Here is an 18,278-nt window from a genome sequence, read left to right as displayed (position 1 = left end):
TGGAATCAGATCCACAGAGGAGGAAACGTCGATGTCACAGGTAAGCGATGATGACAGCTCCGCCAAGCGCCGCCGTCATTAACAAACAAAACAAATAGGCGCAGCACGAAGAATAGATACCTTCCAACACGCGGGCGCGCTTAACGGCAAAGGCGACAACAACGCTCGAAAAGCCAGGCGGCCGGCCACGCACGCACACACACACAATGCGACGTTCCCAGCACAGCCGAGCAGAACGCGCGCGCAGCAGTGCAAAGCGCTCAGTTCAGCGCGCCCTCCACGGCACGACTCCTCACAGCTGAGACTGACTGGTCCGCGCGGGTTGGAAGCGGGCCGCGGAGGAGGAAGAGAGAGAAGGGGGCAACAGGAAAGAGCCGAGGAGAAACAAAAAGAGAAAGGGGCGAAGAGAACCGCACCGACGCTATGTCCCTTCCCCGATTCCTCCCCATCTTCGCTTCATCCTCTCTCATCACCTTCTCACGCTCAACTGTAGCAAAGAGGGGGGCTTCCCTCGTCACCTGACCCAGTCTCGCTTGCGTCACGCGTGACGTCGTCGCCTGAGCAACGCCGCCGCCGCGACGGTGGTGGTGGCAGCCGCAAGCCAGCTGATGGCCTCAGCGAGCGCGAAATTCGTATCGCTCGAGCGGAGATCGGCGATCGGGGTGCGGAAAAAAACAGCGCAGCGATTCGCATACGGCGTCGGTGATTCATGTCGACGCTGCGATACTGCGGCGCCGCAACTAACGTACGACCTGTCACTGATATATCTCCGTATAATATCCGTTACAGTAAGCTAATTGAAATTCAACAAAGCCGGAGAGAGAGCTGTCCCAGAGATGGCCAATCAAGCCCGACTTGAACAAACAGGACCCACCCTCTAGGCTGAAAAACGAATCTAGTTTCTTCATCTAATTGTATTCCACCCTAGGCTGCGTTTCACGGCATCAAATCTGCTGTTCAAGTGCATCGGCGATTTTCCGTTGTATGCATCACATGGCCCACCCGACTCCGTTTTTTTTTTTTTCTGCTTCTCTCGGCTAGAATAATTTCTATGGTCATTAATTATCTAATCCACACCTCTGTTTTTGCTAGTTTAACGTTAGAATGAACGTTTTCCTTTGCACCAGGCATGACGGCTTCCTTATATTTTCCTAAGCTTTCGGAATCGTGCGAATAATAATATTTGGGGTTTTACATGCCAAAACCACTTTCTGATTATGAGGCACGCCGTAGTGGAGGACTCCGGAAATTTTGACCACCTGGGGTTCTTTAACGTGCACCTAAATCTAAGCACACGGGTGTTTTCGCATTTCGCCCCCATCGAAATGCGGCCGCCGTGGCCGGGATTCGATCCCGCGACCTCGTGCTCAGCAGCCCAACACAATAGCCACTGAGCAACCACGGCGGGTGATCGTGCGAATATGCTAATGATAGAACACTAATCAAATCTCGTTATTCGATTACTATAGGTATGTACAAACGTCATGGAGGTCGCCATATTGCTCGACAGACAGCACGCTGAAAAAGCTGCGCATAAACCAGATACGTTCATCTTTAGCGGCACCGTGGCAGCTGTCAATAGGACTACAACATGGCATACGAAGACGCCGCATGGGTATTCCCTATTCGACCCGGGAAGTTATTAGAAATGTTCGTATACCCGGTAAAAGCCGAATAACACGGTACAAGAACGCCCCTGCCCAGGCTACGGATCTCTTACAGCTCGCGCTATAACGATTGTCACATTATGCGGCTAACGAGGTGTAGAGCGTGGCAAACGTGTCGCATTGCTTAATTTCCCCATGACGGTTTTATAGTGTTATAACGGGCAATACAGTAGTGTGATATAGGAACCGCGCTTCAGCGCAACGCTTAGTGCTGGTACTAAGTACCTAATAGTTGTGTGCGCTGTCAGGATTGGGGGCTCAATCCCATGGTCCGTGGTCCTTTGCCAAGATTGGAGTACGGCATGAATTCGGAGGTAGCTGGCCCATGCCGTCGTCCAACTTATTTACGCTGAGATCGTTGATGAAGTGAAGAACTGCTTCTCATCGAGAACGAGGAAAAAGGGTTTATTTACAGAAATTAAATCAGTCTAACATGACTGCTTGAGAAAAAGAGTAACAGTCCAACATGACTGCATGAGAGAAGTGACTCAGTCTAACATGACTGCTCAAGAGAAGTGTCTCAGTCTAACATGACTGCTCAAGAGAAGTGTCCTCAGCATTCGCACAACCACAGTTTTTATACACTCGATCCGCCGGTCCTACGACGCGGCGACTGTTCGTTTACTCATCACCAACGCGCCGCTGCTCTGCAGACCAGTTTACGTACACAAAGGCAACCGCGCTCTGATGTCCGACGACGACGTTGTCAGGGTGCCGTTCCGGGAACTATCGACGCCGATCGAGGGTCGCTCGTTATTCCGTGCCACGCCAAAACGTGAGACGCACCAAAATACGTCGTCCCCACGGCAGTTTGTCCGTGCGTGTCAAATCAGCTCCGCGTTGGGGAACTCCGGAATCATTGTTCACGCACCGAACCAGTTCCGTCACAATGTCGAAGGGGCTGGAGGAAGGCGGCGGATTCCAGCGCAAAGGACGCTTCTTTGAACGCCTCGCAGCTGCAGCGACGGAGAGGGAGAGGTGCGCGTCTTGCACCCCTTGTCGTAATCGGGTGGCAAGGTGGCAATCCTGCTCAGCGGCTCGCCAGTCTTGACAGCGCATACATCGCTGCTTCAAAGCGAAGATTACGCACAACGTAAAAAGCCATTCACACGGAGTATAAACGTTATAACCCCTGGTCGCCAATGTTACCAGCCCCCCGAAAACTATTTTAGAGTAAGAAGGGGACGTTTTTCAAGAGTAGTCGGCTGCTGGTCACGTGTCAGTGAGCAGGTCCCATTATGTTGAGCACAAGCCGGATTCTTGGTTCAGCGAGTTTACTTTTAGCTTCTCCTCAGAAAGCATTCTATTGTGGTGGAGCAAGGTTTTACCAACTCTATTTATACAGCCACGAATACGCAAATGCTCCTATTCAATATGCGCATAGACAGGGTACGGCGTGCAAGAGAGTAGACAATGAAGACCCCGGATTAATCTACGGGCGAAATTCTAACGCCACTGCTCAGCGAGCGGCCGAGAGGGGTTTGTACACCCGTGTTTATGCGAAGAAAGACGCGCATATAAGCACGAGAGGACGCGGTAAAGCTTTTGGAGAAACAGGTGTGCAACGATGAAGTGGACGTCGTCGCTACGTTTTCACGGCTTTTACCCGACACAGGAGTCAACCAGACACCATGCAGCAGCATTTATGGCACTCCACGTACTTGGTCGACTCTTGGCCTCACCGTTCCCCCCCTTTTTTTTTTTGGAGGGGGGAGGGGGGGGGGGGTCTCGAGCAAAACTCGGCACTGTTTCACTGCGCAGTAAAGCACGGCAGCGCGTGATCGCAAAAATACCGTCGACGTATAGCGGTCGATCAAAACGCGAACGGCTCGACAGATATTTCCTACCAGCTGATACGACTTTCTTTCTTCCTTTCTTTCTTTCTTTCTTTCTTTTCTTTATTTTTTTTTTCTTTCGCGGCACCAGAGAGCTTACCGTGCTCGAACCTTAACACATCCGCGCGCGGCGGGGCGCACAGAAGCGCGACCGCAAATAACACCGGCGACGACGACGCGGATACGAGGATACAGAAGGCGAGACCGGAGGCATTTTACCGCACGGCCGTCGAATGTCAAGGCCCCGGCGTCTCCCGAAGCCGCACAGGTTCCCGTTCCACAACACAAGGCGCGCCGTATAACAAAAGCACGACAACATCCACGTAAAATAACACTCCCGTCCATAAAGGAAGCCGCGCGACACACACAGAAGTCGACGCTCCATTCGAACGCGGTAGCGCACTTGGTGAGAGAGATCAACGGACTACAACCCCCCTCGCTCCCACAACCATCTGATCAAAAGGCGAGCAGGAAGCCACACCGAGCGACGAAGCAGGAACGAAACGCACTCCAAAGCGAGACACCGTACCGTAACCAGGAGGAGCCATAAAGGCGAGGAAGAGAAGAACCGAACAGTCGGTGTGTAGTAGGCTGGCGCGGGCGAGAAAGGCCAAGCAGGCAGGAAAATGAACGAACAAATGAGCAAAGAGAGAGAGAGAGAGAGAGAGAGGAGAGAGGAGGAAGAGAAAGAGAGCCTCTGGCAAGCCGAGGCGCCGTGGTCTCTCTGGTCGAGGGGGGTCGCGCTTTTTTTGTATCTGTGTCAGGCTTGCACAGGCCAACGCCAGCGGCCGAGCGAACGCGTATTATACGCGCGTGCATGTAGTTTGTACACACCGTCCTCCTCGCCATCCTCCTACTTTGTGCGCGGCATGCATAAGCGAAAGTCCGAGAAGAGCCAGCGCGCAGCAGCCCCGTCTATTTTCGGGCATCCCCCCACAGTCGGTGCCGGGATCGAGAGCGCCGGGCCGTTTTTTCGCGTATGGCACGACATGCACGTACTATAACAGCGGCACAGTATATAGCGGCGGCAGCAAGCAGCAGCAGGTCACCTCGTCGGTACAAAACGACGAGGAAGACCGCGCGGGCCACGTACTACTGTGCTTGAGACGAAGTTTGTATGCGCCATTCTCGAAGCTATGCTGCGCGCAACGCTTTAGCGTGTAACGCGGGTGAAAGCGTTGCACCGTGTCATTTCTCGGCGCCAACCGTAAGTGGAGAGAGAAGGGACGTAGACCGAACGCTCGAGACGCCGTCGAGGGATGCACGTTCTTGCGAAACGGAAAGAACGGGTTTGAGTTTCAGTTTCGGTGGAGAAAATCGCATGCACTGCGTTCAGGAAGGTGAGAATTTCTATGTAGGAAGTAAAAAGCGCCGGGACTAGAATATATATATATATATATATATATATATATATATATATATATATATATATATATATATATATATATATATATATATATATGCTGTGAAATGTGCAAGACGCTGCATCCGGCCCCCTTTTCCGCACACTGTCTGCCGGTGTGCGGAGAATTTCGGGGCACGGTTCCGTTCGGTTCGGTTCGCTCGCGATACGCTGTGGGACCGAGACATTTTGGCTCGTGATCGACGCTCGCGAAGCCGAATAGGAGAGGATAAAAAAGCGCGCGCGCGTCCAGCTTCGGCGGCTGTAGATCTGTAGAAGACGAACCACTCCATCTGGTGACATGTTGCGACGCTGTTGTTTATTAGGAGCTACAAGGGTGGACATAAAATGTATAGTTTACCCACTCCTCGTTCGAATAGTATACACACCCACGTAGTACGGTGCTACTGCGGCTCTCAACAGACAATCGAACCACCTCTCGCGTTTGCGTCATTGCCGAGCGCGATAAGTCTAACGTGGTCTTCTTCGAACTGCGCTCAACCGGTCGGATATATTAGAGCCTCATCAGACATAGAAACCCTGAGAAGACCAGTCTAATGCGTCGCCGGCTCACAGATCACCTCCGTAGGTACTGTAATTTCTGGAGGCGATTGACCTCCGGGCAGTTTGTAGGCGCGACGAGCACACAGCGCATGCGTACATATAGTTAGTTCCCTGTAAAATTGGAGTCAGGCATCTCCCAAAAAGGAGTAACCGGCCAACGCCGTCGTACGCCTCATGCACGCGGAGGACGACATCGAGTTGAGGAGTACGGCGAGTAGTGGATTTATTTACATGGCTGCAACAGGAAGCGATAACGGCACAGAAAAAAAAAATTCTTAAATAGCACTAGCGTTCCCGAGATCGCTAAACTTAGTTAGGCAACCGGTGACATCATATCCAGCCAATCAGATGTTGCGTAGCCGGCGCCGCACCCTGCACGCCTCCGAGGAGAGGTCAGCGCAAAGAACCACAAAGAGCCCCCCCCCGAGATCACCGCCGAAAGGGAAGCAAAAGTGAACAGAGGCACCACACACATCGTCCCAGAGTTGACAGGGCGAGAGGTCCACGTCCCACGACCGCCCGACGGAGAGCCACTTGCCACCTTGTCACAATGCCGAAACCACTCTTTGACTGGTTCGAGAGGTTGACCTGAATATCAAATTTTGGCGTCGGCGTAGAGCAGCTAGCCTTCTGAATGCGGCACTCTGGGTTGCCTCCCTGCATCATCCGACACCCTTTACTGGCAACCTACATGGCACGTGAGCTGGGAAAGCCTCTCGTTGTGACGCCCTCACGACGAATGCAGACTTTACATCCACACCTTAATGACACGCGCGCATCGTAAGCTGAACCTCGCAATGACGCCGCGGACGAGTCACTTGGGTGGAATGGATCGAGACACGCCTCCTCGTAGAAATGCCGAACTGGTCAGCATTCCTATGACGCCGGCTCACCGCCTTCGGCTGGAATGCCGCTCCTAGCAGCCCCGTCTCTTCTTCGGATTCCGTTTCTTGGCTGTTACAGAAGTGTCGTAGGCTTTGTTCTGACGCGCGTCGGCAGCACACACTTCAAAGCAAGTCATATCCATAGTCAATCAATATAAATACCTCGGCGTATACATACACGACGGAAACACTTGGTCAAGATACACCCACCAAGATAATGTAAAAATAAAAGGGAAGCGGAATGCAGCAATGATGAAATATATAGGCAATTCGGGGCCACAATAAATATGAGGCGTAGCGTGGAATCTGGAAAGGAGTAATGATGCCGGCGCCAACATTCGCAAATGTCATTTCGTGCTTCAAATCGGATATAACGTCGGGGTTGGAAGGTAGCTAAAGATTTGTAGGCCGGTTGGCTTCGGGAGTTCACGGTAAAACCACAAATGAGGCAGTGCAGAGTGACATGGTATGGTATGGTATGAATAACTTTATTTGGGTCCTGAGGGATCAGTCTCGGACTGATGCGGGCCGCTCCCACGTCAGAAGTCTCGTAGAAATGCCGAACTGGTCAGCATTCCTATGAAGCCGGCTCATTGCCTTCGGCTGGAATGCCGCTCCTAGCAGCCCGTTCTCTTCTTCGGATTCCGTTTCTTGGCTGTCACGGAAGTTTCGTAGGCTTTGTTCTGACGCGCGTCGGCTGCACAAACTTCAAAGCAAGTCATATCCATAGTCAATCAATATAAATACCTCGGCGTATACATACACCAAGGAAACACTTGGTCAAGATACAACCACCAAGATAATGTAAAAATAAAAGGGAAGCGGAATGCAGCAATGATGAAATATATAGGCAATTCGGGGCCACAGTAAGTATGAGGCGTAGCGTAGAATCTGGAAAGAAGAGTAGGAAATAGGATATAACGTCGGGGTTGGAAGGTAACTAAAGATTTGTAGGCCGGTTGGCTTCGGGAGCCCACTGTAAAACCACAAATGAGGCCGTGCAGAGTGACATGGGTTGGGCCCCTTTTCTTCCAAGTCAGAGAAGCGCAGAGCACAATTAGTTTTGAAGACAGACTCAGGAACATGGGTCAAAATAAATGGGCGGCTAAAGTGCAAAGGTATGCGTAACTGAAAAGCGTGGGTAAAGAATCGAGGAAGAGGTAAGGAAAGTTGGCAACCGAGTACATGGTAATTGAAAGTGTGAATAGGCAACCAGGAGTCATCAGAAAGAAAGTAAGAGAAACAGAGACAGCGAACTGGATGCAAAAAAAAAATGATGAAAAAAAAAGACCATGGAGATTTACAAGGATGGGAAGAAAGACATTAAAAGGTAATAACTGTACTATAACACAAAGGGCAGTGCCTTGCTAGTTGAGGCTCCAGCTGGTTGACTAGGGACAAAAACATATCGGAGCAAATATTCGCAACAAGATGAGGCATGTGTATGCTACAGAAAAAAAAAAAACACGCACCCGGAGACCGCTCTGCACGTCCTACTGTGATGCGAAGGGTTTCAGACAGTGAAGACCCGTACGTAACGTACACCTTTATCCGTTCTTCCCTTTTCCCCCTCCTCAAGTGTAGGGTAGCCAACCGGGTACGTCATTGGTTAATCTCCCTCTTCCCTCTTCGTTTCTCTCTTGTAGAAGCGCTTGGATTTAAAGTGGACGGAAGCATCCAGCGGTCAGCAGTTGAGAGAGGCAAAAGACGTTTGGAGTGTCGACACGGCCGGTGATACCACCGAGCAACCCCCCCCCCCCCCCCCCCTCCCGCAGAAGGCTGGGCTTACTCGTTCAATTCGCTCGTCAAGATGCACGTAAACGCGGTCGGGTCGGGCTGAGTCAGCTCAACTTCTGACTCGACTCGCTGGCGTCGACTTCGTGCAAACGAATTATGCTATAGGACAAATGGATTCGCTTTCTCTTGTGCACTGCGTGGGAACTCCACAATGTGACCTACAGAATGATTCGTCTGCGACTATTCAAAACTGTCTATGAATAGATAGCGTGGGAGTGCGTAAGAGCGATTTTCTCACAGTTATACTTTAAGCGTGGAAGCGGACGTTATAAATGGACGCGGACTAATTAGCCGACTACTCTATCCCCATAGCAGCAGACCAAAGTCAGATGAGCGTCTGGCTAACTTTTTTTTTTCCGCGTTTCGTTATTCTTCTCATTCCTTTACTGAAATTCAGTAATACATTTTGTTTTCCTCTCAAGCTATATAGACCCGGTGGGCGTATCGTCGTAACTGGATATGCATAGCTTTAATATGTACAACTTATTCTAGAATCTGCATAAAGAAAAAAGGTATGCTGGTCTCTAAGTGCTACGGCTTGGTGTTAACGAAGCAAGTGATCGGTGTTGCAACTTCATCGCGAAAACTAGTAGCTTTAACGGGTAGGTCGCTTTATTACATTTAGCCTAGAAGGCGTCCACATTCGCATGACGCAAGTGACTGTTGTGCACAGCTACAAAGTCCTGCGGTTGTTAGGAGCGAGCGCCGAACTCAGAATCCAGAGGGCCTAGATTTGATGCCGGTGTACCAGCTCCTCTTATCAGTTATTTATAGATCGATAACGAAAACAAAAGCTTCTCTGCTCAACAGACAAACAACACTGAGCACTCACAGCGCGTCCTTTCTTGATTGTCTGCGTCTGCTACGCTGGAAAACTTCTGTAATGCTGAACCAACGGCCCAACACTCAACTAAGGTGATAATGAAGCTTACCGCTACCACGGTAATGTTCTCAGCCACATGCCAAGGGAAGTGATTACAAGTTTAAATATTATGGCTATCGCTAGGGAAACGTACACGGAAGCACAGAAGCAGGCTCCAGCCGACAAAGCCCCTTATGCAGAGAAGCCAGCTTTGAAGGTAAACGCTACATACGCGCAGACACAATATGCTCCATCTCATCATTTGCACGTACGTGTTATCGTTTATGAAAATAAAAATAAACAAACAAAGCTACGCGTACCCACGATCTCTTGACCCTTTCGCATGGGCTGCGCAAAAGCTACAACGTTAGACCAAGTCAAGCTCGGAATTGCGCGGTTCGTCAATAAGGAGTAGAATCGAAAGCAGGGAACAAGCTCCGTGCGCGATCCGAGACAGTTCAAAAACGGCAGCAACCACTGCAATTAACAGGACGGCGTAACCTCACATTGTGCTTTTATTCCTTTCGGTCTCTCTCTTTCAGGTTTGGCGCTAACCTTAACTTTTCGCGCCGAGCTTCCCTCAACATTAAGATCGGGGAGATCGGAATGCCCACTGTAAGAATACACACAGACAAGCGCCGAAGCTATGCTGCAGACTGAAAACACACGCTGCCGTCCGAGCCCGCATTTGTTTATTCGATTCGCATAATTTGGCGATTCCTTCTTTCTTCCAAATGGCGATACTCTGAAACGGGAAACGAGAAGCCGACTCAACAATAGAAGATGGCAAATTAGCCGAGGCAGCGAGACCGCAATCGAAGTTTAGGTCTTCTAGCTGCACCGCGCCGACTTCGTATAACCAACACTGAAAAAGATAGCTCAAGACAAAGCTCTCCTCCCTGGAGTTCCGAAATCCCCCGACCTCTCACCGCCCGAAGTTGTGGAGCGAAATCCGATGAGATAAGAAATACCATAAGTTAGGTGCGCAAGGGACGACGGGTAGAAGCCTTCTAGTCGCGGTGCGAGAAAAAAAAAAGAACAAGAAAAGAACTGTGCACCGAGCTTCTGCCTGGGTGCGATATCTCGCTCTTGCGCACTGTCTCTTTCGGCTCTTCTAGCCGGCCTAATGGAATTGCGATCGATTGAGCCGGTTTAATGGGAAACAATGGAGCGCAGAGAAAGCCATTTACTCGGCTTCTGACGCTGCGGCCTCCCTCTGCCGTCTCTCGCCGCAGTTGTGTGCAGTGTCGCGCCACTACAGCCGCGGTGGGCCCCAACTTGGAACACGCCGCAGCCCACACATCCGAACGTGAATCACTCTGTCGTCCAACGGCTCGGCGCGTACACATCAAAGGCTGCACCGTTTAAATCTCGCAGCGGCTCTGCAGTTAACGACGACGTTCAGCGGGACGCCCCACTGTAGAGTCACACACTGCGGTGTGCGAGTAGATTCAGTTGTTCTTCTCTCTGCTTTCTTTTTTTCTGTATTTCTGACACGTCTTAATAAATGACCTAAGCGGCTAACAATGACCACTTGTTTCACGCGTGCAGTTTCCGGCCGTAGTCTACACACAGCGCTGCGAAAAAACAAGTCGTGGAACTGGTACAGAAGTGCAGTATCAAACACAGCCACTCCGTCAGGTGCTTCCATCAGAGCTACACAGTTGAGGTTGAATCAATCGCCACAGGCAAATCGCACGCGATTGCAACGGGAATACGAAATCGATTCTTTTTACATGGCCTCCGAGATCTGGCATCTCAGAGGCCATGCTTCTTGCCCTATGCTATTAGCTTACCAGCGGTCTTTAGACGGAGTTGTCGGGAAGCCGATTTCAACCGCAAATCATCTATGATCCAGCGCAGCGAGGTTGGCGCGCTTTTGTAGCACTGTCGCAATCTCAGGTAGATGGAACGGTCAACATAAAAACGTGTACACTTGAGGACCAATCACATTAACCTTGGGTTTTTACGCACTTAAGGTTTCGGGATTAGCGGAACACGGGAATGTAGCCGAGAAAAGCAACGCTGGAAGCTACACCTTGCGAGACCGAGGAGAACGAAATCGTCAAAAGCGCCATCAACGGACAGTTTTAGCCCGTCTGAAAACTTATTACACTTTGCGGAATAACAAATCGACGGAGACGTAGAAAGCAGCGGCAGCGTTGGTTGCGTCACCTTGTGGCGCATTCTTCAACCCCGCCGCGTCAGAAACGTGCTTGTATTGCGTCACTGCAGAAGGGGTAAAAAGGTAAAAGAAGCCCACTACGGGATATTGATTGTCGCTGTCATTGCCCTCGCACCCGCGGATAGGTAAAGCCATAGTGTTTTCAATTATACTTCGGTGCGCTCTAGTTGACGTCAATGTCGCAAGATGGCGCCACCGACACAGCTGCGCTCGTGCGTATCTCTCTTTTTCCGTAAACTGCATTGCGTTTACGGACAACCTAGAACTCTCTAGTAAACTTTTGGTTTGAGCGTAAATTTCTGATTGACCACACATTACCAGGACAGTAGCACTGCTGGTAGCAGCGACATCTTACGGCGATTTGACTAACTAAAATGTGTTTGAAACATTTGCGTCGCGTTGAGTGTTATTTTTTGGATGAAAATCGTGAAAGGACTGCACGTTAACGATTATGTTGCTATCAACGCTATGCACCAGCAGTGAAGGAGAATATGGTAGGTCACCGCAGCGTTAGCATTGTGTGCTCGTAAGACATCTCTCCCATCGCTGTTGCTGCCATACACATCGGGGAGAGAAAAGATGAAGGGAAACTGCCGCAATAACTTAGCGATTTTGACTCGGACTTGAAAGCCCTTTGTGAGGAGTGCGAACGTCCATGGCACGCAACAATAAATTATGGGTAAAATACATCATTTGCATGTGTAGGTAAATGGAACCACATAATGAGTTTACACACGTGTTACATGCGCGCTCAACAAGTTATGACGGTTTGGCCATCTTCTATATTTTACACAAAGACGTCAATGATGTCTTTGGCGTCAAGTGCACGATTACCTCTATATATGCATCATACACATCCCACCCCATAACCTGCTTCACCTTAACATCTTAAATCAACTGTTCATTGCGTTGTTTACTTTTTTCTTTTATAACAGTGGCAACATCGTCGACTACGTCGCAGGAAACGCTGCACTCGGTCGGACTTCGCTGAGCTGGCGGCTTCCTTTGTTCCTTGTTTTACAACCGCATCGGAAGAGCGGTTCCGAAAGGAGGCACGCTGGCCATCGATCTCCTCCATTAAGACTAGCCACTCGCTTTTACGTCCTTCCTTTCTTTTTCTTTTTTTTCCTTCCCCCCTTTACCGAATCACCGCTCGCACTCTTTTATACCGGTCAGTTAAACAAGCCGCGAGGGACGGAAAACAAGCCAAACACCAGCGGCACAAATAAGCCCCGCGCCGCAGGTTCGTTCGACCAGAGTCTGAGCTCGGCGGAACCGATGGCTCTCTCGGTGATTACCTTTACCGGCCAGACGCTGATCACATCTTCCTCGATTTCGCAGCCCCCGAGAGCACACGGTACACAAAGGTCCAGCTAGCTGTGTACAGTGAAAGCCAGTTATAGGAATCTTATACTACGTCGACAACGTTATACTGTAAGTGGAGTCACTCGAAAACAGGATAGTAGTATATTAGACAGTTTTAGCCTGTCTGCATAACGTATCGCTGTTTACGGAATATCGGAACACCGGGGACGGGGGAGATGGATGCAGCACTTAAGGCACTTCATATCTCAGCGCCGTTAGTGACATCTTTCGGCGCTTTGTTCAACGACAACATGTTAGGAACATGTTTGTCTTGTATGGCTGTTGTCGCCAAAAGAGGAATAAAATACAATACGTTAAAACTCGCATAACATATTCCACGTGTGAGTTTATTGCGGTAAATAAAGGTGCAAGCTTTCCGAACCCCGGAAAAAAATAGTGGCAAGTTGGAAAGTAATTCAGAGCGCACTAAAGTAAAAAAAACGCGCGTGTTTGTCTATATCATCGGAGCAACGTCCCCATAACTAGCCTTACAGCTACACAACGTCAGGAACTTTGCTCTGTGACATGACGTCACGAAAACGTCTATCGTGCAGGCTTTATAAGTATCTACCGAAGTTAACTATCTGATGAGTGTACATCAACGAACGTAGTTCCATTTGAAGTGCTATCCTCTTAAGTACAAGAAGCGCGTGACAAAGTTTCTGTGACTTCGAAAGTATGTGCCAGTACTCCTCTAATGATTGCTGCCGACGCCTTTACAAAGTCAAAGTATACCACACCGAGCATCATCGCGATAATAGTTCTTCACGCTCTGGTTGAGCTCAGCGTCCAAAGATGGCGCCACCAGCGCTGGCGTTCACGTCTGCGTCTTTGGTATTCGACACACGGCCAATTAACAAACAAGGAAGGTTCGCCCTGTCTCACCAACAAACGACACGAACAGATTGGCATATTGGCGCTTCAGGCGAATCAACACTGGTTAATCTGCATGGAAGTGTGCTTCTAGTATACAAACAGCATGTCATCATCAAAGTCGCTTACACAAGACTACCATATGTATAAAATTTTGCCCTTATATTTTCCTCCTTTTTGGTCATTGAAAGCGTTGAGATCGGACGGGCACTGATATTTACGTCTAGCGCAAACGGAGTTCTATACACGGAGTTATAATATACCGACGCTCTGCCGTATTAGAACCGCAGCGCCGGCGATATTTCGTTGGAGTCGTCGAGAAAGGTCGTCAGGGGGCATACGGGGAGACAAGCTGTGGAGAAGACATTTCGTTTTCAACCGTGCGATTAGCTCAGCGCTGCACCGACATACACAGTCCGGGGGTGCCCGCTCTTGGGCAATCACTGTCTCGGAAGGAGCGTACGTCGGGGAGTGGAGAGCCGTTAAGGTAATGAAATGGCCTTGTTTACCGCGGGCGGAACGGCGATCTCCACGGTCTGGCATTTCTCGAGAGCTCCGCGGAGCTTTTTTAAAAGACGCAAGAACATCTATAATGCACCCACATAAAGTCCTCGTATTTGGCCATTTCACCGATGAAGGGAAACGCTGACTAGCGGAATTCTGCACAATCATGAGAAGCAACGCGGCATGACATACACTAAACGGCGCAGATACGCCGCAAGGTTGCAGATGCAAGTACTGCGGGCAACCTGGAGCGCTTGAGCGTTTACCGTGATTGCCAGCTGCCCTTGCACAAAATATAACGTTCATCCTCGCGGATCACGATTATACATCGACATCATGATGTCACGATGAATATATCGAAGCGTTTTTATAATAAATTCAGGCGTTATCGGATCTTATATAGAGCGTGACATCACGGTGATACGTCGGTGCCGTCGAATACGGACTCCACTGCGCTGCACGCGAAAAAAATAATAATAACGATAGAATCTACCAGTATGCGTGTCTTCTGGAACAGTCATATTGCAGTACTTCAGGACGGCGAGTTTTCAAACATCAGTTGGGCGAGCGATACTGCTTCAAGCAACGAATACCGAAGGAATGATGCGGTGAGCACATGTATTCGTCTGCACTATACGCCTCGGCGTTCTCACCCTGCTTCTCTTCCTCCCCCCCCCCCCCCGCTTTTCTTCTATTCGCAAAATATGCAACGTTTCTGAAAGCATTCTGTGATTAGGGACGCAACTGAAAGACAATCGAGATATATACACGCGACGCCTACAAAGTGCTACAGTGTTTTTTGACGTATCCTAGCTCGTCGTTTGATGGGTGTCACAATTATCCTCATCAATATCGACAGGCGGAGCTAGGTCTCTTCAGAGAGAGAAAATTAGACCACAACACAACGAATTGTGCCGGAACTGACGGTAAGATATGTATAGAACAAATGGAGGACCGCGAGTAGTGACAAGCCACGGCTGAATAAATATTTGGTTGTGGGTACAATTCCGTCACTGTCTGAGCGCACTCACCGATGCACCTGACCCGCCGTGGTTGCTCAGTGGCTATGGTGTTGGGCTGCTGAGCACGAGGTCGCGGGATCGAATCCCGGCCACGGCGGCCGCATTTCGATGGGGGCGAAATGCGAAAACCCCCGTGGGTACTTAGATTTAGGTGCACGTTAAAGAACCCCAGGTGGTCGAAATTTCCGGAGTCCTCCACCCACCACGGCGTGACTCATAATCAGAAAGTGGTTTTGGCACGTAAAAACCCCATAATTTAATTTAATTTAACTCACCGATGCACCTATCGCCATGCACCACGGGATTCTTTCGAGAACACATGGCCCCGAAGGCATGAATGAACGATGCTGATTAAGGACGACGTTCGAACGCATAACGGGGTGACAGGAATATGGCGACTCGAAGCGATCAACCATGGTCCAACAAGAACTATCGACGCTTTCACTTTTAGAGCAAAAGCACCTGCTGCACGTCGAAATGAAATGTCAAGGCACGGGAGAGGCGCAAGAGAAGAGCTACATCGAGCCCAAAAACGTGGACCTATGGCCCCAGCGGAAAAAACACGAGAGATACAAAGACGACAGTTACAAAAAAAAAAAAAACGCTACGACGGAAGATCGTCCGAATACTCTCGAGAAAAAGATGTGGGCGCACAGGAAATTGGTATAGCAGCAACACATGACGTATGTGCGACACTCGCTTCGTGCGCTCAATGAAAGGATAAGAATGACACAGCGAAAAGATAGCCGTCGCCGCGTTCGTTATCATCCCGCTTTCATTCTGCTTGAGTGCCATATACCGTACTCAAAGAAGGATCGCCGGAAGAGCGCAGAGTGAGAGCCGAGTACTTTAGATACAATCGCAGTAAATGTAAGATGCCCGAGACCAGCGACAGAACATATTTCATGTACCATAGACATAGCAAGAGGCACGGTCGCAGCACAGTTGAAAGAAAACTAATGAGATAGAGGGAGGAAGAAGAAGGGACACCGAGGGACCGCAATCCCTTAAGACTTTCCCATCGCGGAGGTGGCTAGAAATAAAGTGACCCTGCTGTGGGACGATGCCCTCCGCGACGGACCTCCCGAGGTCCTCCGAGCTGTGATACAACGGGCTCGAAACATCGCCGGAATCATCTTAGGGACCCTGGACTGAGGGTTCCTCCCACACTGCTCTCGCCATTCAAATATTATTAATAAAGATGTTTTACTCTCTGCCCTCTCTAGTACGGTCACCATCTCATAAGTGACTAAGGAAACGCCCGTGAATGACCACACGAGCGAAATGTTCGCCGGAGGCCCGATAAAATGGAAACCGTGCATTCTGTATATTATAGAAGGCGTATTATGTGGTTATAGTTAGTTATAGTTAGGTTATAGTTACAGTTATATGCCATACGGTGCAAGGCAGGGTTCTAGCGAGTCTAAACACGTCCCGCGGACTGACGTTATCGCCATGTGAGGCGCACATGGCTGATGCAATACTGCGGGTATATTGTACTGTAAAACTATACCGCAGTATACCATTGTAGGCATCCATTTTTTTTTTTCGTTCGTTGGTTCATTTATCATTCATTATTTCAGTTTACTTGGTATCATGTCACATGGCGCCACGTACTGCTTGAGCCCAGGAGGTCTGGGCGCCATACATTATTACATGGCGTTCATCCGTTGTTGTGCTAGAGCTCCCAACAAAGGTTCGCTTTGCCGGCATGCGGCTGAAGCTGGGCGCCGAACGAATTCGCCCGGCCCGACGGCGGGTCGTGTTCGGTTTACATCCGGTGGCGCCGCCGGAGCGGCGCCGTTGAACCACTTCACCGGGATCGCCTGATGCAGGTGCTTCTCGTCCATTCGTCGAAATTCGCACAGCAACCCGTGGTGGGTCCTGATTGGAGGTTCGAGCCGATGGCAACTGCATCGACTCCTGTGGTTATAAAAGCCCGAACCACGGGACGACGACGACGACAGCAAGCAGAGGCGTGCTCCCGTTTCTCACCGCACGCTTTAGTGCGAGTCCATTATGCCCCGGCCTCTGAGCCGTTCATGTAACGCCCTTGTACATACTGCATATAAATGTTTCGTTTAATCACCGTCGCCTTGGATCCTCCTTCGCAACAGTGGCGGCAGCGTTGAGGCGTCTCCGTCACAACACCGTTCTTTCGTTCGTTTGTGATTCATTCATTCATTCATTCAGTTTACATGACATCACGTCACACGGCGCTAGGTAATGCTTGACCCCCCGGTGTCCTGTGCTCCTTACATATTACACGGCGTTCTTATACTGGTTCGATGGATTATTCATTCATTTTTTTTTTCATTCATTCAGTTTATTTGAGATCATGCCATACGGTAGCAGATGCGGCTTTACGGATATGAGTGCTCCCTGCATTATATGGCGTTCACATCCTTTTTTTTCACACATGACATGCTTACGCGTAAAGCATATCATTGCGTACAATCGAAAACACAGCAAATCTAAATATCATCATCAGCCTATTTGTGTATACTGTAGGACGAAGGCCTCCTCTCAATTACCTCGATTGCGCTCCAAGTATACCCCCTGTCTTGCGCCAGCTGACCCCATCTTATGCCTACAAATTTTGTAGAAAACAGCTAAGCCCAGATAACAAGTACCGCTGTAGCATTTCTACAAGCCACTGGGCGGGACGCACGGTTCTAAAGGTGCCAAAACGTTGTGAACTTGTATATACACACTTCTTCCTCGTGTCATCACTCATCAGCATTTTTCTTCCCCGTCCCTTCCCCCAGCGAAGAGTAGCAGGCCAGAGAAAGTTATAGCTCAGGCCCATCTCATGTAAATCTCTCTCTCTCTCTCTCTCTCTCTCTCTCTCTCTCTCTCTCTCTCTCTCTCTCTCTCTCTTTCAAAATTTCGTAATTTCGTCGCACCACCAAATTCTCTGCAGTCCTCGATTGCGCCTTCCCCTCCTTGGATACCCATTCTGCAACTCTAGTAGAAAAGCGGTTAGCGACCGTCCGCATTATGGATGGGTTGCCAAGCTCCATTTTTTTCCCTCTTAATGTGAACTATAGGATCGCGGCTACCCCCGTTTTCTCTCTAACCCACGCCGCTGTCTTTTTACGCATAACATAACATAACGTTACGCGTAACATTTTTTATTTCATCGCTATCGCTCCTTGCACAGTCCTTAGCTCCTTCTGAGGCTTCCTTGTTAACCTCGGAGTTACTTCCCCATATGTATGCTAGTACCGGCAAAATGCCATAACTGTAGTCTTTATCATGTCCACGTGTACGAAAAAATCCCGAAGACATAGCAATGTCGGGCCCACCCGCGGCGGA

At 49.7% G+C, this 18,278-nt stretch overlaps 1 protein-coding gene across 4 annotated transcripts in view; it reads right to left on the bottom strand.

Moving 5' to 3' along the window:
- Window positions 1–18,278, bottom strand: part of Oatp30B (Organic anion transporting polypeptide 30B) — a 341,602-nt gene that overhangs the window by 211,796 nt on the left and 111,528 nt on the right. Inside the window, exon 1 of one of the 4 annotated variants that reach the window (XM_065454803.1) lies at window positions 121–286. The exons of the other annotated variants lie outside the window; for them this stretch is intronic. The gene's annotated coding sequence lies outside the window, so the exon portion shown is untranslated. Of the gene's footprint in view, window positions 1–120; window positions 287–18,278 lie in introns of those variants that run through there. 4 annotated transcript variants of the gene reach the window in all.

This window comes from Dermacentor albipictus, chromosome 5 (assembly GCF_038994185.2).
Source record: "Dermacentor albipictus isolate Rhodes 1998 colony chromosome 5, USDA_Dalb.pri_finalv2, whole genome shotgun sequence".
In the NCBI taxonomy this organism is placed as follows: Eukaryota; Metazoa; Arthropoda; class Arachnida; order Ixodida; family Ixodidae; genus Dermacentor; species Dermacentor albipictus.
The sequence above is the reverse complement of the archived record's forward strand: the minus strand, read 5'-3'. Positions and strand labels throughout refer to the sequence as shown.